The sequence below is a fragment of the Benincasa hispida genome, chromosome 10 (genome assembly GCF_009727055.1).
Source record: "Benincasa hispida cultivar B227 chromosome 10, ASM972705v1, whole genome shotgun sequence".
NCBI classification, from domain to species: domain Eukaryota; kingdom Viridiplantae; phylum Streptophyta; class Magnoliopsida; order Cucurbitales; family Cucurbitaceae; genus Benincasa; species Benincasa hispida.
The window spans coordinates 7,453,862-7,470,369 of record NC_052358.1 but is presented as its reverse complement, the minus strand read 5'-3'; the positions used below and the strand labels follow the sequence as shown (position 1 = coordinate 7,470,369).

The window sequence follows — 16,508 nt, the reverse complement described above, 5'->3', positions numbered from 1 at the left end:
TCCTGAGCTAACTATAAACTTCTGTTCACTCGGAATTATCCTTAGATATGCATAGGTGAGGGCAATTCATTATCGTTGGTCCAATAAGCCTCCCATTTCAGAGGTAAGATCAGGTGGATAGCTGGGAACATAGGGTGCAAGACGGAATTCACTCCTACCCGTTATAGGGATAGTAGATAGGTCGTTCCCTTTTGTATTGAATCCAGGTCTTGAACAAGGGGCCCCATCCTCTCATTGGCCCAAGAGGGATTCGGTTTATAGGTTGGACCTTAAACCAATTGTTCATTAGAGGATCAGTGGAACTTAAGGAATAATATGTAGTCTCGGGGGTAAAACGGTTTTATGGCCCAGCCGAGATTATGAACAACCTGTGAAGAATTAGCTTACTAATCATGGTTATATCATATGAACATAAATATATCTAAAGTGAGGGGAGTGCAACTATGGGACTATAGTGGAATGACCCGTGAGTTAACAATTGTTGATTAGTTCCATCTAAAGAGTTTAGCCAGCTAATCTCGAATCGTTGGAGCCCATGATCTATAGGTCCATTAGGTTCCCCTACTAGCTCATATAAAATAAACTTAGAACAGTATGATAAAATAGTTCGAATTGTTCAAATTAGGTGAAGAGAGAGAAACCGACAAGTATATGTGATATAGTGGTCAGTTTTTCAGTTTAGAGATACAACTTTAATATTTAAATGTGATTTAAATATCAAGAATATGAATACATTCATATTCGGAAGCTCGGAAATAATGGAAATGGTCAAAGATATAAAAAGCAAAGAGTTGACTTTTGACTTTGAAAAGTCAAACTTTGACCGACCTTATATTCAAATGTGATTTGAATTTCGAGAAAATAAATGCGGATTCATGCTCGGGAGGTTAAAATTAGTCAACACGGGAAAAATCATAAAAAGTCAAATGTTGACTTTTTGGTCAAAGTTTGACTTTGATCAAATGACTATTTTGCCATTTGACTAAAGTTATGGGAAAATTCAAACTTTTATTGGATAATTCCACTAACAAAATAGTGTGCTAGGTGTTGGATTATAGTGGAAACATTAAGCCCACTTAGATAGTGGATTCCAGGTGTTGGGTTTTTATAAAGTTATTTCATGCAATTTTGCATGGCTCTTTTCTATAAATATGGGTTTGTCATTTTGGATTAAAAACTTTTGGACATTTTGTAAAAATTAGTTTTTAAAAATTGGGTTAAAAAAATCCAAACCCAACCCAAATTTCACTCTACTATTTCCATCTCTTTTTCTCTCTCTCGGGTTCTTCATCCATCGGGTCCCACAACCGGTTCTGAGTCCAAAGGATAGTAGATAAGCTCTAGTGATTGTCAGGTTCGTGTTCGAGCGGAGATAGACAAGTTTCGGGAGCTTCAAAGCTAATGTTTCTATAAAAAAAACCCTAATTAACTAATTTAGGATTGTATGTTTAATTTATGCAAATTAGAGTAAAATTGATTCTCAGTTCCACTGCGCATGTCTACTTTTCCATCAGAATGAATGTTGCGTAGATGTTAGTTATAGGTTTCATTCCCTCATTAATTTTATAATGGTTATACTATTAATGACTTAGACTTAAAACCTATAATGAAGAGTTGCATGCAAACATAGGTCAAAAATTGATTTTAAAAGATTAAAATTGTAGCAAATGTATCTATAATGGTAGGTCAGTTCTGTCTAGGTTAGGGTATTTATACTAACGAAAACGGAACACCCCTACTTGGGAACTAACCTGGAAGGTGAATTAGATAAATTTATTACAAGCATGCAATGACTGATTAATGTTTATTAAAATGTTTAATGAACATAAATCAACATTATTAAACTATCCAATATAATTGTTATATTGGGCCAAGTTAACAATCCACTTAGATAAATTTATTAGCCTAATTTACCTAAGAAATGAACCTTCTTTTATAAAATACTCAGTGGGAGGAAAATGATGTATATAATACTTTAATTTCCTTTTCACGTTCCTCCCTAAATAGTTCACACCGTGAGATTTATGCTCGGCCTCAAGGCATATTTGCTTGTGTCCCCCTATGATTGGTGTTTGCATAGGTCAATACCAAGGTGAATGGAGAGAGTGTTTATAGTAAACGGGCGAGGGAAGTGTGTCAACATATCCCACAGTCTCCTTCAATGGTTTGCAGTAAACTTTCATGCTCGGTCTCAAGATACCTTTGCTTGTGTCCCCCTACGGATGGTGTTTGCATGAAATTTTACACAAACTTAAGAAATGGATAGGATTGCTTTAGTTTTTGTACCAATCGATTTTCCCTACAGTTGGCTCATTGGGGCAAAACTCTATAATTTAAAATTAAGTATTATACTTGCAACAAATTGTTAAGTAAGTCAATGGTTTCTTGACCAAAATATGGTAACTAGATGTTATAAGAATAAAGAGTTATTCTAGTGTAACATTTAGTTGAGAATGTCTCGATCCAGTGAAGGAATGACTGACTGCCCAACGATGGTTTTTATTCTGACTCATTGGAGTATCATAGCAATAGAAATTTTACATTTATATGAATGGGATTCATATTCAAATTCATGGATTTGTCTTTAAATTTCTTTGTTGAATTAGAATGGATAATAGATTGCATATAGTCGATTAACACTTTTTACATAATTCAAAGTTACGTCTTTTTCTCTAAAATTTTTAATAATTGATATAAGTAAAAGGTTTTGATGAATATATTACATTGAAAATCTCATCAACACATAATAGCAATGTAATTTTATCTGTTAATTTGGAAAATGTTTTCAAAAGAATTATTGTCATTTCATGAAGTGTTCATGAATATACTTTACAGCAATGGCTTATTACAATGGTCTACATAATTTATGATGTGTTTAGATAGAAATATGACAAAACATATTGGATGTTGGAGTCATAAAAAGCTAAATGACCTACAAAGTTAAGTATCATCGGGGTTCCAAGAAAATTATAATGACTAGAGCTAATGAGAAAAAAGTTTTCTAATTAGTTTGAGATGTCAGTTGTTGAGTGATTTTGGAAATGTCTCAAAACGAAGAAAAATGAGAACAAGTAAATCTAATTTACAAATTCATGGTGGAAAATACATATTCACACCTTAATAGTTGAATAATGATTCACTATCGCCATTTTTCTTATTACGATTAGATTGTAAATCTTGGCGAATACTTATTTAAGTGGAATAGTTCTACTAATTGGCAATAGAAAGTTCATTTCAACTAAAGTAAAGGGAAGCATTAAAATATTATTTAATTTTACTATGATTCTTTTATCACCATAAGAGAAATTCCATTTCTCCAAGCTTTATTACTAAATATTCCATGGTGTATGAATAGTTAGCGATAAGGCATGTTTTTTCAAAAGTCATTTTTGAAAACATGTTCAGCTTTAATTATATGCATTTTGTGCATTAAAATTTAATGATATTTATTTATGCTGAGTATTGTGCTTTTATCACCATGAGAGACATTCAATTTCTCCAAGGAAAATTACTAAAATATTTCATAACGTATGAATAATTTTGGTTATTAAACATGTTTTCGAAAGTTGTTTTGAAAATATGTTCAACATTAAATATGCATATTCTTGTGCGTTAGAAGTAAAACGGCTGTAAGGATTAATGAATCTCGAAATAAAGATAAATTCTATTCTCCTGAAGGATACATGACTTTGGTTTTTAGAAATGACAGTTATAGGTAATTCTCTGAGAGTTAGAGTTAAATTATTACACCTGTCAAAATTCTTGTTTCTCATGCAGGTGTGTCATTGAGCCTTATTAGTTAAGATTATTTAGTCAATGTGAGACTTTCTTTCTTTGACCCAGGTGGTCCTATGTTAGAAAGCATAAGTCTGATTTCATAGATAATCCATTAATATGATCGATGAGTATTTATAAATAAATGTATCTTATTCTAATGCAACTCAGGTCTTATTTTCTTTGAAATGTTCAAGAAAAATTAGACTAAATTTTAAATCATTTAGGCAAACGTATTGTGACATTATGATATGATCATAATTAGTATCAGATATTTGATGTATTAAGCCTAATTGACAAAGATGAGATGAGATCTTGACTTGGAGCATTCAATACAATTTGGGTAAAATTATGATGCAGTAGGAGAAATATGGTTTTGTTCAACTTAGTACATTTTATGTTCTTTGTTGAACTAAGTCCTAATAATATTTTTTAAAAAAATTATACTGATGTATGACTCATGTGATATAGATTGCATTATTTTGAACATTATTTCTGCCAACATGTATGTGAAACATTGTTGTATTATGGAAGTGTTATAAAACTTGTTTATGACATTTTAGGTTTTGGATAAGTTGAGACACTTGTGTCAGAACAAACTTTTACTGAAATAAATGTTCAAAAGATGCCTAAGTAGTCTTTTGGACATTCCAAAGTAAAATGATGTGTTTTGTTAGGGTTGGCAAAATTTCTCGTGGGGCCTGGCCTCGATCCAGGTGGAGAATCTCCGATTTGATCGGTGATGGGGTCAAACCGAGAACCTCTTTCGAATCTTTAAACTGGAAATGGAGTCTGTCTCTTATACACATCTAGATGTGTATAAGAGACAGCCCATATCCCTGCCTTCAAATGGTAAGGATGGGTGTAAATTCCCCCATCAGGGACAGGAACAGGAAACCCCTCCCCGCCCTGCCTCGCCCCGTTGCCAACCCTGTGTTTGTGTGATAAATACTAATTCATTTGAAAATTTTATAGAGTATAGCCTATGTTGATAAATTTATTTCAAGTAACACCAGGTAATAGTTAACAAGTGTTGTTAACCATTTGTTTCATTTGATCGTCAATTTCTAATTTTCAAATAGATAAAGTTTTCATCGTGGTAGGAAAGTTATGAGATAACTCGACCTTTGCAAAGACTTACTTGAATTCGTTATTATCATATAAGATGACAAAATGAAAACTTATGAATTTTTCAGTAGTGGGAGAGCCATGCAGTGACTTAACCTATGCTATGATTTATTGGAAGTCAAAACTGTCATATTAAATGACAAGTATTGAAAGAAATTGACAAGAAGAGAAATGTTGTTAAAGTCATAAATATGAGATGAAGTATTGTACTTAATCTCAATCAACCTTTTGTAGACTTTCATTGATAGGGCAACCTTAAAGGATACGCATGGGTCTATAAAAAGGAAGCTTGAAAATGCGATATACAAAGATAGAGATTTTCAAAGTAAGACTCTTGGCATTAGATGAAAATTCATACTAGAGTTGTTGAGTGAAAATGGACTATAACTTAATTTTCTGTCTAGTTTTACATCAGAGTCTTCGTGGATTCATTGTTGCATATGAGATATGTAAAAATTAATACCTTCTTTTATGAAAAGGAGTTCAAAGCATCTATATAATTTCAAGAAATTTTTTTGATATAGTATCATAATCAATGACTTTAAGCGATGGGTATTCTTGTATAGATAAGAAAATGAAACGTGGATATTTATCTATTCTATATTGATATTTGCTCATTATGAATGAAGTAAAAATTAATGTACAAGTTTTAACTGTTTAACTAATTTCAAATAGTTCATTTGAAGTGATTTTATATATTAAAAGTCCACATATAGATGTTTAGGACATGTGTTTTAATTTTTCTCATGTATCTTACGTTTATAAAGTAGTTGTTTAATGTTCGATGTGGTTGCTAAAGATGAAATGGTAATGTACCAATCTACAATGATGTTGATATGTCTAAGGAAAATATTTCCTAAGGCACCTCAAATGTTGAAGGGATTATCAATTTTATATGAGACTTCATTAACATTTAATATACAATTGGTTGGTTTAATCAGGGAATTCGATGGTATGACCATTAAGTATTGAAAACTAAAACTTACAAATAATGAAATTTTAGTGTATATAATTTAATATTTTATTTTTTACGAGTTACACTATTTCATAATGGATTTAGAGAATATTTTATCCTATGAGAGGCAATATTTTGCTTCTGAAGCAATAATTTGCCTATGCTTAAGGTGTCTTAAGATATTTGAAAATTGTTTCAGATATAACTTAATCTATTCACTTTATGCTATAACATGATTCAAGGATTAGGTTGGAGACCATATGTAAGCATCTAGTGGAAGGAATAACATGGAATGTAGGTACATCTTGTTGGTGAACAGATGGTTCATATTGACATAACTGTTTGTATTATATAAAAAGATTTTCTAGACTAAGTGTGGGAGGATCTCCTAAACTGTTTAGGACTACAAGACATGCCTCTAGTGTGCTAGGGCAAGTGGGAGAGTATATAGGGCATAGTGTATGCCCCTAGGATACATGTCTCACCAACTCATATTTTCCCAACTTTAGTGCAAGTGAGAAATTGTTGGAGTATATGCCCTAAAGCCTCGTAGTTTTATGTTAGTTGAATCAATGGTTGATTAATTTTATATTACTTGTGCAATAATCCATTAATCGAATATCCAAGGTTATCTAATGTAACTTAAATATGTATACGGAGACATACAAATTGGTCATGTTTAAGTGATAATCTAAATGGTTTGTAGTATATGAATAAGGTTGGGTGTCTTATCCTAGTAAAACAAGTGATACGACCCGCTTTGTAGTTGTTATAATTATTGTAAAGTACTATAAATGATCTGATCTTAATCATTCTTATAGAGACATGTGAGCGGAGGTATCTTATACAAAAGAGTTTGTAGAAAGATCGGACCATGAAATGTTAAGTCTATCTTTATAACGTCGTTGCTAGAAAAGACTTACATTACACCAAGATGACCATAGGTGACTTGACCTTAATCTTGAGTGAGTTGTGAACTCCTGCCTATGAGGGCGATCCTTTGATTTGTATGGGTGAGAGTGACCAGATTCGCTGATTGGATAAGCATATCATTTTAGAGATTCGTCTGATTGAGGAGCTGAGAACACAGCTACACAAAAAGAAATTCATTCTTTCCCTATAGTTAGGGTAAGAAGATAAATTACTCTATTAAGGGCTGATTCTAGGGCTGATTTGGTCATAGTTGAACTATGACTAGTTGTTCATTAGAATGATAGTGGTACTTAAGGAGTTAGATGTAACTACAGGGGTAAAACAGTAATTTGACCCAGTTGTACTTACTAGCAATTCATGAAGAGTCAACCCACTATTGATTGGTTATATCCAATGGACACAAAAATATATCTATTGTGCAAAGAGTTCAGCTGTCAGTCTTTAGTGGAGTGACCAACAATTAATGAATGTTGATTAATTTTGATTAAAAGAGTTTAATCAATTAATCTCATATCATTGGAGCTTCAATCTATAGGTTTATAAGGTCCTCTCATTAGCTCAACGAGGACTTATGAGAATCAAATTAATTTTGGTTTAATTTGAATTGTTCAAATTAATTAAAGGAAATTAATTGTATAAGATACAATTAAATAATGGATATTAGTACATTATATAATTTTATGAGAAATAAATATTTGAATATGATTCAAATATTAATTATATGAATATGATTCATATAAAATCCATATGTTAAAATTTAATATGAATATGATTCATATTAAATTTATATAGTTTTATGAGAGAAATAAATATTTGAATATGATTCAAATATTAATTATGTGAATATAATTCACCTAAAAACTATATGTTATAATATGAATATGATTCATATTAAATTTATATAGTTTGTTGAGAGGAACTATTATTTGAATATGACTCAAATATTAATTTACATTCGATACATATAAAAACTATAGGTTAAAATTAATATGAATGTGATTTATATTAATGCATGTGATTCTTTGAGAGAATAATAACATGGTTTATGTTAACCACTCCAAGTAAAGATGCATAAAGCGGAAGCTAACAAAATCATTAAGCACTCTAATTACACTTAGTTTGAGTACAAAGTATACTGAAAAATTGTTTCAATAGAAAGATGGTTTCATTTGCGTATATCTTTACTAATTTCCTCATGCTTCTTGCTTAATCCACGTAATTGAAACTCCAAATCTCTAGTAGACCACAAAGAAGAGCTTCTCTACTATTCTCAACTTTGGATTGAGTGATGGAAACTCTAAATTGAGATGGATTAAGTTGGGAATGGAGAGGTTTTAGAGTAAAATAGCTTTTTTTGCTGAAACTTTTTCAAAATTCAGATTTCATGAATCAATAATTTCATAAATTAAAGCTTTTTATCAAGCTCAAACATGCAAGTACTCACTCATTCAGCAATTTGACACTTTAAATTGCACGTAGTGAATGACCTAGATGTTGAATTATGGAATAACCCACTAAACCATTTGAAAACTTGGATAATTCCACTAAACACAATTTCAAATTTATTTAATTCAATTTTTTTCAACTTAATTAAACTAAACTAAAATTCAATTTCTAAAATTGAATTTTCTTAATCTGAAATGATTTAATTTAAATAATTAATTAAACAAATTTTATTAATTAATTTATTAATAATTTAATATCAAATATTAAATTAATAAAATACTTAATTCAAATATGAATCCTATTCACGCAATCAATATTTAAATATTTTAAACTCTCCAATTTTGTTTAATTTTAACAAAATTAAACGTCTAATTATATCAATATAATTATCCAAACCCTAAATTAAATTTTAACATTTCAAATTCAAACCTTGATTTTGAATTTGAACGCTTCAAATTCTCTCAACTTTCTAATCCAAGGTTTAATCTTTTACGAGTTAGTAGAGAGATCTTATGGACCTACAGATCATGAGCTCCAATAATTTGAGATTAATTGGCTAATCTCTTTAAACCAAAATAATCAATATTCGTTAACTACCGAGACATACCACTATAACTAGATAGTTGCACTTCCCTCACTATAGATATATTTCTATCCACTTGATTTAACCATAATTAGTAAGTTGATCCTTCACAGGTCGTTCGTATTTACAGTTAGGTAAAATCATTTTACCCCCATAGATACATTTTACTCTTTAAGCTCCCACTGATCCTCTATTAAACAATTGGTTCATAGTTCAATTAATAAACCATGTCCCTCTCGGCCATGAAAGGGTGGGGCCCCTTTGTTCAAGACCAAGATGAGGGCGGAACCCCTTTGTTCAAGACCAGGATTTAAGGGAACAACCTATCTACTAACCCTAAAATGGGTAGAAGTGAATTCCATCTAGCAGGACTATGTCCCTAGTTACCTATCCAATTTTATCCCCAAAATGCGAGGCTTGTTGAGCTATATTGTTGAACTACCTATGCAAATCAAAGGATAATTCCGAATAAACAAAAATTCATAGTTGACTTAAGATTAAGATCGACTTACCCTAAGTCGTTGAATTGAAATAGTCAATTTTAACAGTAAACGATCGTTATAAAGAAAAAATGATTATTTTGTGGTCCGGTCTTATGCAAACATCTATTTCATAGGACGACCTCACTCGCATGTCTCTACATGAACGATTTTGGGATCACACCATTTGTATCAGTATACAAAGTAGGCTGCATCCATAGTATCCCCAGGATGAGATATCCACTCTCATCCATATACTTATAGACCTTTTTGGTTATATACTATAATGTGATCCTCTTTTATGAAGTATTCATACTATAGTCAATGATTCGTTTATTGGATTTTATAATATAATGCAATTTCAATAACATAAATGCTTCAACAATACTTTTTATTGATAAATAGAATATATTTTCATGATTAGGAACTGCAAGTTTTAGGACATTCCCAACAAAAAATTGTTAAGTTCCAACTAATACAAAGATGGTAAGTTTATGTATATATAAGACTATGGCAGAAAGCCCAAAAGGTAACGAAAAAAATCTTAAACATTATATAATATCCACAAAACATAAACCCCAAAATAAGATTACATTATCTCCACAAAACATAAGCATCAAAATAGCGTTACATAATATCCACAAAACATAAAACACAAAATACAAATTTACAACCTAACTATGTTCGTCCGAAGATTCATCTTGAACAAAAATCTCGAGATACCTACAAAATACAAATTTAACTAGTTTCAATACAACTAAATAATTAACTTTATATAAGTATATAAACTATGATTTAAAATTTAACTTAAACTTAAACATAACTATGCATTTACCCTTATACTAATAGCAAACTCAATATAAACTTGGGTTAAATTTAGTAACATTAATAATTTTACACACACCTTAATCTCAAACTCAATATACCATATACCAATATGAAAAATCACAATGCTCTAGTTTCCACACCCACAAAAAATCATTAGAGAAACGGAAATTTTTAGTACCTTGTTGATCACTTCCTTACATTTTATATGCCATAACTTTTTTTTGTTCATACGAATCATATGCTTAAGTGAAAAAATAAAATCTTTGCATGTAGGTTGAAAGTTGAAATGTAAATTTTCCAATTTATCATTGCTTTGGTAAAGTGTCACATCTTTTTATTTTATCAGTATTAACAAAAAAAAATAAACTCTAAAGTGAAACAAACAATTTCCAAAACTACGCTCATAATTGCAATAAATAAATAAGTTTGTATATGTTAACGTTTGTAGTTTACTGTATCCTTCACCATTAGAATATGGAAGCAAGAAAACATAACAAATACAAAGATTTTCCAAACAATATACTGAATCCGAAGCCAAACAAAAAGAAACAGAACAATCGAACTGCCATTTTCCAAACCCCCGAAGTCGCAAAGCAAAGAAATGTAAAGAAAAAAACAACCAGCTCTCAGGAATTAGAAACGTAACAATCCATTTCGTTAGAAAATATTCACACACACGACTCACAACCCCCAAATCTAGTATAAGTAGGGAGTAAAAACCTCATCATGGCCAACGAGATTAACTTTCTCCTTCTTGAAGACAGATGTATCAAAATCGAACGAGGTTAAGTCGACGGAGACCATGCGAACACCCAAAGTTGAGCCGACGGCATTAGCACCACCAATACAAACAACTTTGAGAGCGTTGGATCCTAGGGAAGAGGAGGACAAAAACCCTAAGCTGGATGGAGGTAAAGGCTACAAAGCAGCAGCTTGTTTTAGGGTTTTGGTTGAGGAGGCTGAGATAGAGGAAGCAAAAGATTTGGTGGTGAAAAAAGAAAGGGGATGAAGGGAAAGAGAGTGACGGCTGGGGTAGGAAAAGAACGGGAAAGGGAAAGGGAGAGTGGGGGAGTGGGTGGCTGGGGTAGGCGGAGGAGTGGGTTTGTAGATCAGAAAGGGGGAAATGAAAATTTGGAGAGGGACGGCAGCCAAGGAAAAAATGAGAGGGTTTTAAAAACCCTATCCCAACATCTTTTCTAAGCATCGGCCAAAGTCAGTTCTCCCAACGGAATATTAATAAAGCGTCGGACCGTTTTTTCTAATCCAATGCCTCCATCCATAGATAAGTGCTTTCTCTCGACACCCCAACCATAACGTCGGAAGAGGTGTACAATTGTTTTTCTAGACATTTTTAAGGTCAACAATCTAGGAAATGGCGTCGGCAACACTTCGAAAATGAGGCATTTGTTCTGGACAACATTGAAAATGCGCTTTTAAATAGACTTGGCCGTGAAGAAAACATCAATATAATGCCACAAAAACAGAGAGAATGAGAAAAACATTCAAATTTTATAACCATACCTTTAGAATTGGTGTCTGATAGATGAGATTTCGAATAAACTTTGGAGATGAGAAATTTCTATCTTGGAAGCAAAAGAAAAGAAAAGTTGAAACAGAGGTTGGAGAAAAACATTCAAATTTTATAACCATACCTTTAGAATTGGTGTCTGATAAATGAGATTTCGATTAAACTTTGGAGTTGAGAAATTTCTATCTTGGAAGCAAAAGAAAAGAAAAGTCGAAATAGAGTGTTGGAGAAAAAGGGCTGAGAAATGTCTACCTCGGTTGAAGACAAGGGTTGAAGAAGAAGAGGAAAACTCTTAGAGCAGCCAAACCCTCCTCTCTTAGAGTTCCTACCGACAACGCTCCATTAAAACTCCATGGAAATTTTGCAAAGGGCGAGAAGAGAACCCCACAAAGCTTAATATTGGGAAGTAATTGGATTGGAGAAGGAATGGAGCATTAGGCTTAAGGGAAGAGGCTAAAACTTAAAAAATCTGTGGTTTAAGTACTTGGGCAGGGCAAACGAAAACTTTCATATGCTTCTTTTTTCCGCCTTTTTAGCATTTAATTTCCCTCCTTTTTTTTTCATGGATTTTTCATAGCCTATTTTATAAAATGTTGTCTACAAAGGCTATAAAAAAGGATCTTTCTTGTAATGTTCTTTCTCCCGACGACATCGAAAATGTCATCGAGAGAGCATATTTTCCCCGATGGTATTGGTAAAAAGGCTCTCCCAATGTTTTTTTTTTTTTTTTGGCATCGGGAAAAAGTTCTTCAAGAACATCCAAATTTCTTGTTGCGAAACCCATAATGACAAAGTTATCTATTATACAGTAAAAACCCAAGGTCATTCATGAGACTTGAATAGTATGTAATTGACATGCAATTGGATAATGTTCAAGTAATAACCTAAATGATCTATAGTATATGGGGAAGATGTAGGGTTGAAAACCCTAATTGCAACAGAAAACACAAAACCTAACTCGTTATCAATTTGGGTTTTCTGAAATACCCATACACTAGGCAATTCCAAAAAACTACAAAAACCAAAATAAACAAAAATTTATCCTACTGTAAAATAAGAACCTAGGTTAAGCATGCATAAAGGCAAAACAGTGAAAAGCTTTTTACTTTTGTAAAACCAAATCAAAAAACAATTTTTCAATTTGATTTTACGAAATCTACACAACCACAAATGCTTCCTTTCTACTTTTTGAGAAATCTTTGAAGCCTTTGGTTTATAGGAACTAAGTGAAATTAAGAATGAAGAAGGTGAAAGAAAAAAATGAGAGAAAAAGAATTCATAATTCTTCTATGAAAATCGTCTCCTATGCGATCAAGAAGCAATACTTTTGATCAATAGAGAGGTGAGAGAAAGAGCAACATGGGATCAACCACATTTCAGATAATTCCCCTACGTGGAAGTTATCTGATTAGTTAATTTAATTAATAATTAATTAAATCTAATTTAATTAATTGTTTCATTTAAATCATATTAAATGAAACATCTTTCACATAACCTATAGTTTTAATTCAATTAATTTAATTAAATCAAAGTAAATTAAATTAAATAATTATTTAATTCACCGATTAAATAACTACCAAATATTTAATTTAGTCTACAGTTGAATCACATTCAGTTGTATTTATCTCATAACCTATAGTTTTAATGTGCATCAAATACAAATTAGTTTTTAACCTATAGTTTTAATATGAATCTAATTTACATCAAATTGATATTTGAACTCCTTCAAATATGTAATTCTCCCATAGATTAACTTTGAATCATATCCAAAATTATATTTATATTATAAAGTTTAAATAAAATATAAACTTTATATTATAATGTATCATTATACATTATCTTATTTCCCTAAGTGAATTTGAACATTTCAAATTTAATTCAAAATAAAGTTACCTCGATTCCCTTTACGAGCTAGGAAAGGGACCTTATGGACTTACAGATCAGAAGCTCCAATAATATGAGATTAATTGGCTACACTTATTATTAATCAATATTCATTAACTGCGGGTACACTTCATTAAAGACCCACAGCTGAACTCTTATCACTGCAAGTATATATCTGTATCTATGGATATAGACCAATGACAGCAAGTTAGTCCTTCACGAGTATTCGTAACACCACCTGGGTCAAATTACCATTTTACCCCTTGATTACCTTTGTATCCTTAAGTACCAATGCTTCTCTAATGAACAACCTGTTTTCGTCCAACCATTAAACATAAATCTCTCTCGGGCTAGTGAGAAGGTAAAGCCACTTGTTCAAGTCCTGGAGATACCACTTAAAGAAACACTCATCTACTTACCCTAAAGTTGGGAAAAAGCGAAATTCATATTGTATTATTATGTTTTCAGCTCCCCATTCAGTCTTGTCCCTAAAATGGTAGGCTTATTGAGTTGAAAAACTGGCCACTCTCACCTATACAAATCAAAGGACAATTCTTCATGAGCAAAAGTTCATAATATACTTAGGATAAGACTAAGTTGCCTAGGTCATCTCATTGAAATAGAAACCTAACTAGTCAACAGTGTTACATTCAGTGGTCACTATTTCGCGGTCCCGTTTCTATGTAAACTCATTACATAAGATACCCCCACTCGTTTTCATCTACACGAACACATTGGATCATTGTGTTTGTATCAAAAACAAAGTAGATCATATCTATAATGTCACTATGATAAGGTACCCAGCCTTATCCTTATACTATAGACCCTTGAGGTTGTATCTTGAACATTGATCCCTGTATGTCTCCACATATAGTTCAAGGCTCATAAGACAACGTAGGATATTAGTTTATTGGATTTATGGTTATTAAGAAAGAATAGTGTACAACACAGCCAATAACACTTATTGAAATAACATCGATAACTCTTTATTGATGATGATCAATTAATTACATTTACTATCTATGAGCTTTAGAGCATAAAATCCAACAAAATGTTGGGATACGATCCACTTTGTAAAAGTCACAAACCATATAATCCAAATCATTCATATGGAAACATGTGAGTGGGGGTTGAAGGAATCAATCCTCAGTGGAAGTGCAAAAACGTGTGCTTTCGAAATTCATTTTTAGAAATCGTGAAAAATAAAAAAACATACAAAATACAAGATAAATGTAAAATACATAAGCATGCTTTTACAGGGAGGAAGAGAACTTACCCTAAAAGACCTTCTTCAATGCCTCCTTCTCTGTGTCACGAACACTTCATACCATGAACATCTCACTTGAACTTCTCTGCACAAACTCCAACAGGACACCACCATCGAGCATTCTTTATTATTCTCTGGCAAGAATCAAGATGATGAGATCTCTACTTTGGAGAAGGAAAGAACAATTTCTGTAAATTGAATAGTTCTGTAAAAATTCTTTTTGAGAGAGAGTAAGTGTATTTTTGTTCTGTAGAGAAGAAATTGAGCGTGAGAGTATTATCCAAAAGAACTATTCTCCTCCCACCAATGTCACATAACCCTTTTGTAAATTACATGTGAGAGGGGAAACAACTCCCCTTAATTGCACGATAACTCCCTTGCTAACTACATGAGAGTTAACTTTTATGTTTAATTTAATTAATATTAATTAAATCTTATTTAATTTAATGTAACTTAATTTAATTAACATTAATTAATCCAATTAATTAATATAAATTAATCAAATATCATATATTTGATTAATGTCACATTTGAATCATATTCAAATAGATTTTCTCTTATATACTATAGTTTTAATATGAATCTCATTGACATTAAACTTAGTCTATAGTTTAACTATGAATCTCATTCATATTAAATTTAACCTATAGTTATAATATGAGTCTAATTTATATTATTTAATATTTGAATTTTATTCAAATACATTATTCTTTCATATAACCTAAATTTCTAATATGAATCATGTTCATATTAAATTTAATTTATAGTTTTACATAAGTCTCATAAATAATATTTGAATCTTATTCAAATATTTATCTCTTTCATATAATAAAGTGTAATTTTAAATCTAATTTAAATTTAACTTTATATTATAATGTATCTATATACATTATATTAATTGTATCTCATACAATCAATTCCCTTATTTAATCGAACAATTCAAATTAATCTAAAATGAATTGATTCTTGTTTTATCCTTAGTGAGTGAGTAAGTGGACCTTATAGACCTACAGATTAGAAGTTTCAATGATACGAGATTAATTAATTAAACTCCTTAACTAATTAATCAATATTTATTAACTGCAGGTCACTCAATTAAAAACTCATAACTACACTTTTCGTGCTATAGATATATTTATGTGTTCATGGATATAACCAATCAACAACAAGTCGACCATTCACGAATTGCTCGTAATTACCTTTTTACTCCTGTAATTACATCTAACTCGTTAAGTCACATTGGTCCTTTAATGAATGACCTGTTTGTGGTCCTACCATAAAGAAAACCCTCTCAGGCCAATGGGAGGGAGGGAACCCATTGTTCAAGAACCGAAGTTAGTAATTAAGGGAGCAATTCATCTACTTATCCCAAAAGACAGGAAGTAGTGAATTTCATCTTGTGTAGTTATGTTACCAGCTCCTTACTTGGATAAATCCCCAAAATGGTAGTCATATTGAGTCGTCGAATCTGACCACTCTCACCTATACAGATCAAAGAACTACCTTCATAGACATGAGTTCACAATTCACTCAGGATTGAGGTCAAGTTACCTATGGTCGACTTATGAAATGTTAATCTCTTTAGTCAACAGTATTATAAAGGGAGATTGATCATTACGCGGTCCGGTCTTATACAAACTCATTATATAGGATATCCCTCTTGCATGTCTCCACGTGAATGCTTATGATCAAATAATTTGTAA

The 16,508-nt window shown here is 31.5% G+C and overlaps 1 long non-coding RNA gene across 1 annotated transcript; it reads right to left on the bottom strand.

Annotated features, from left to right (window-relative positions):
* Positions 1 to 9,794: 9,794 nt before the first annotated feature.
* LOC120087958 lies at positions 9,795 to 12,215 on the bottom strand. Its single transcript, XR_005484738.1, has 3 exons — positions 11,648 to 12,215; positions 10,847 to 11,535; positions 9,795 to 10,021 (listed from the first exon to the last, which is right to left on the bottom strand). It is a non-coding gene; the product is annotated as an uncharacterized LOC120087958 (long non-coding RNA).
* Between the last annotated feature and the right edge of the window lie 4,293 nt (positions 12,216 to 16,508).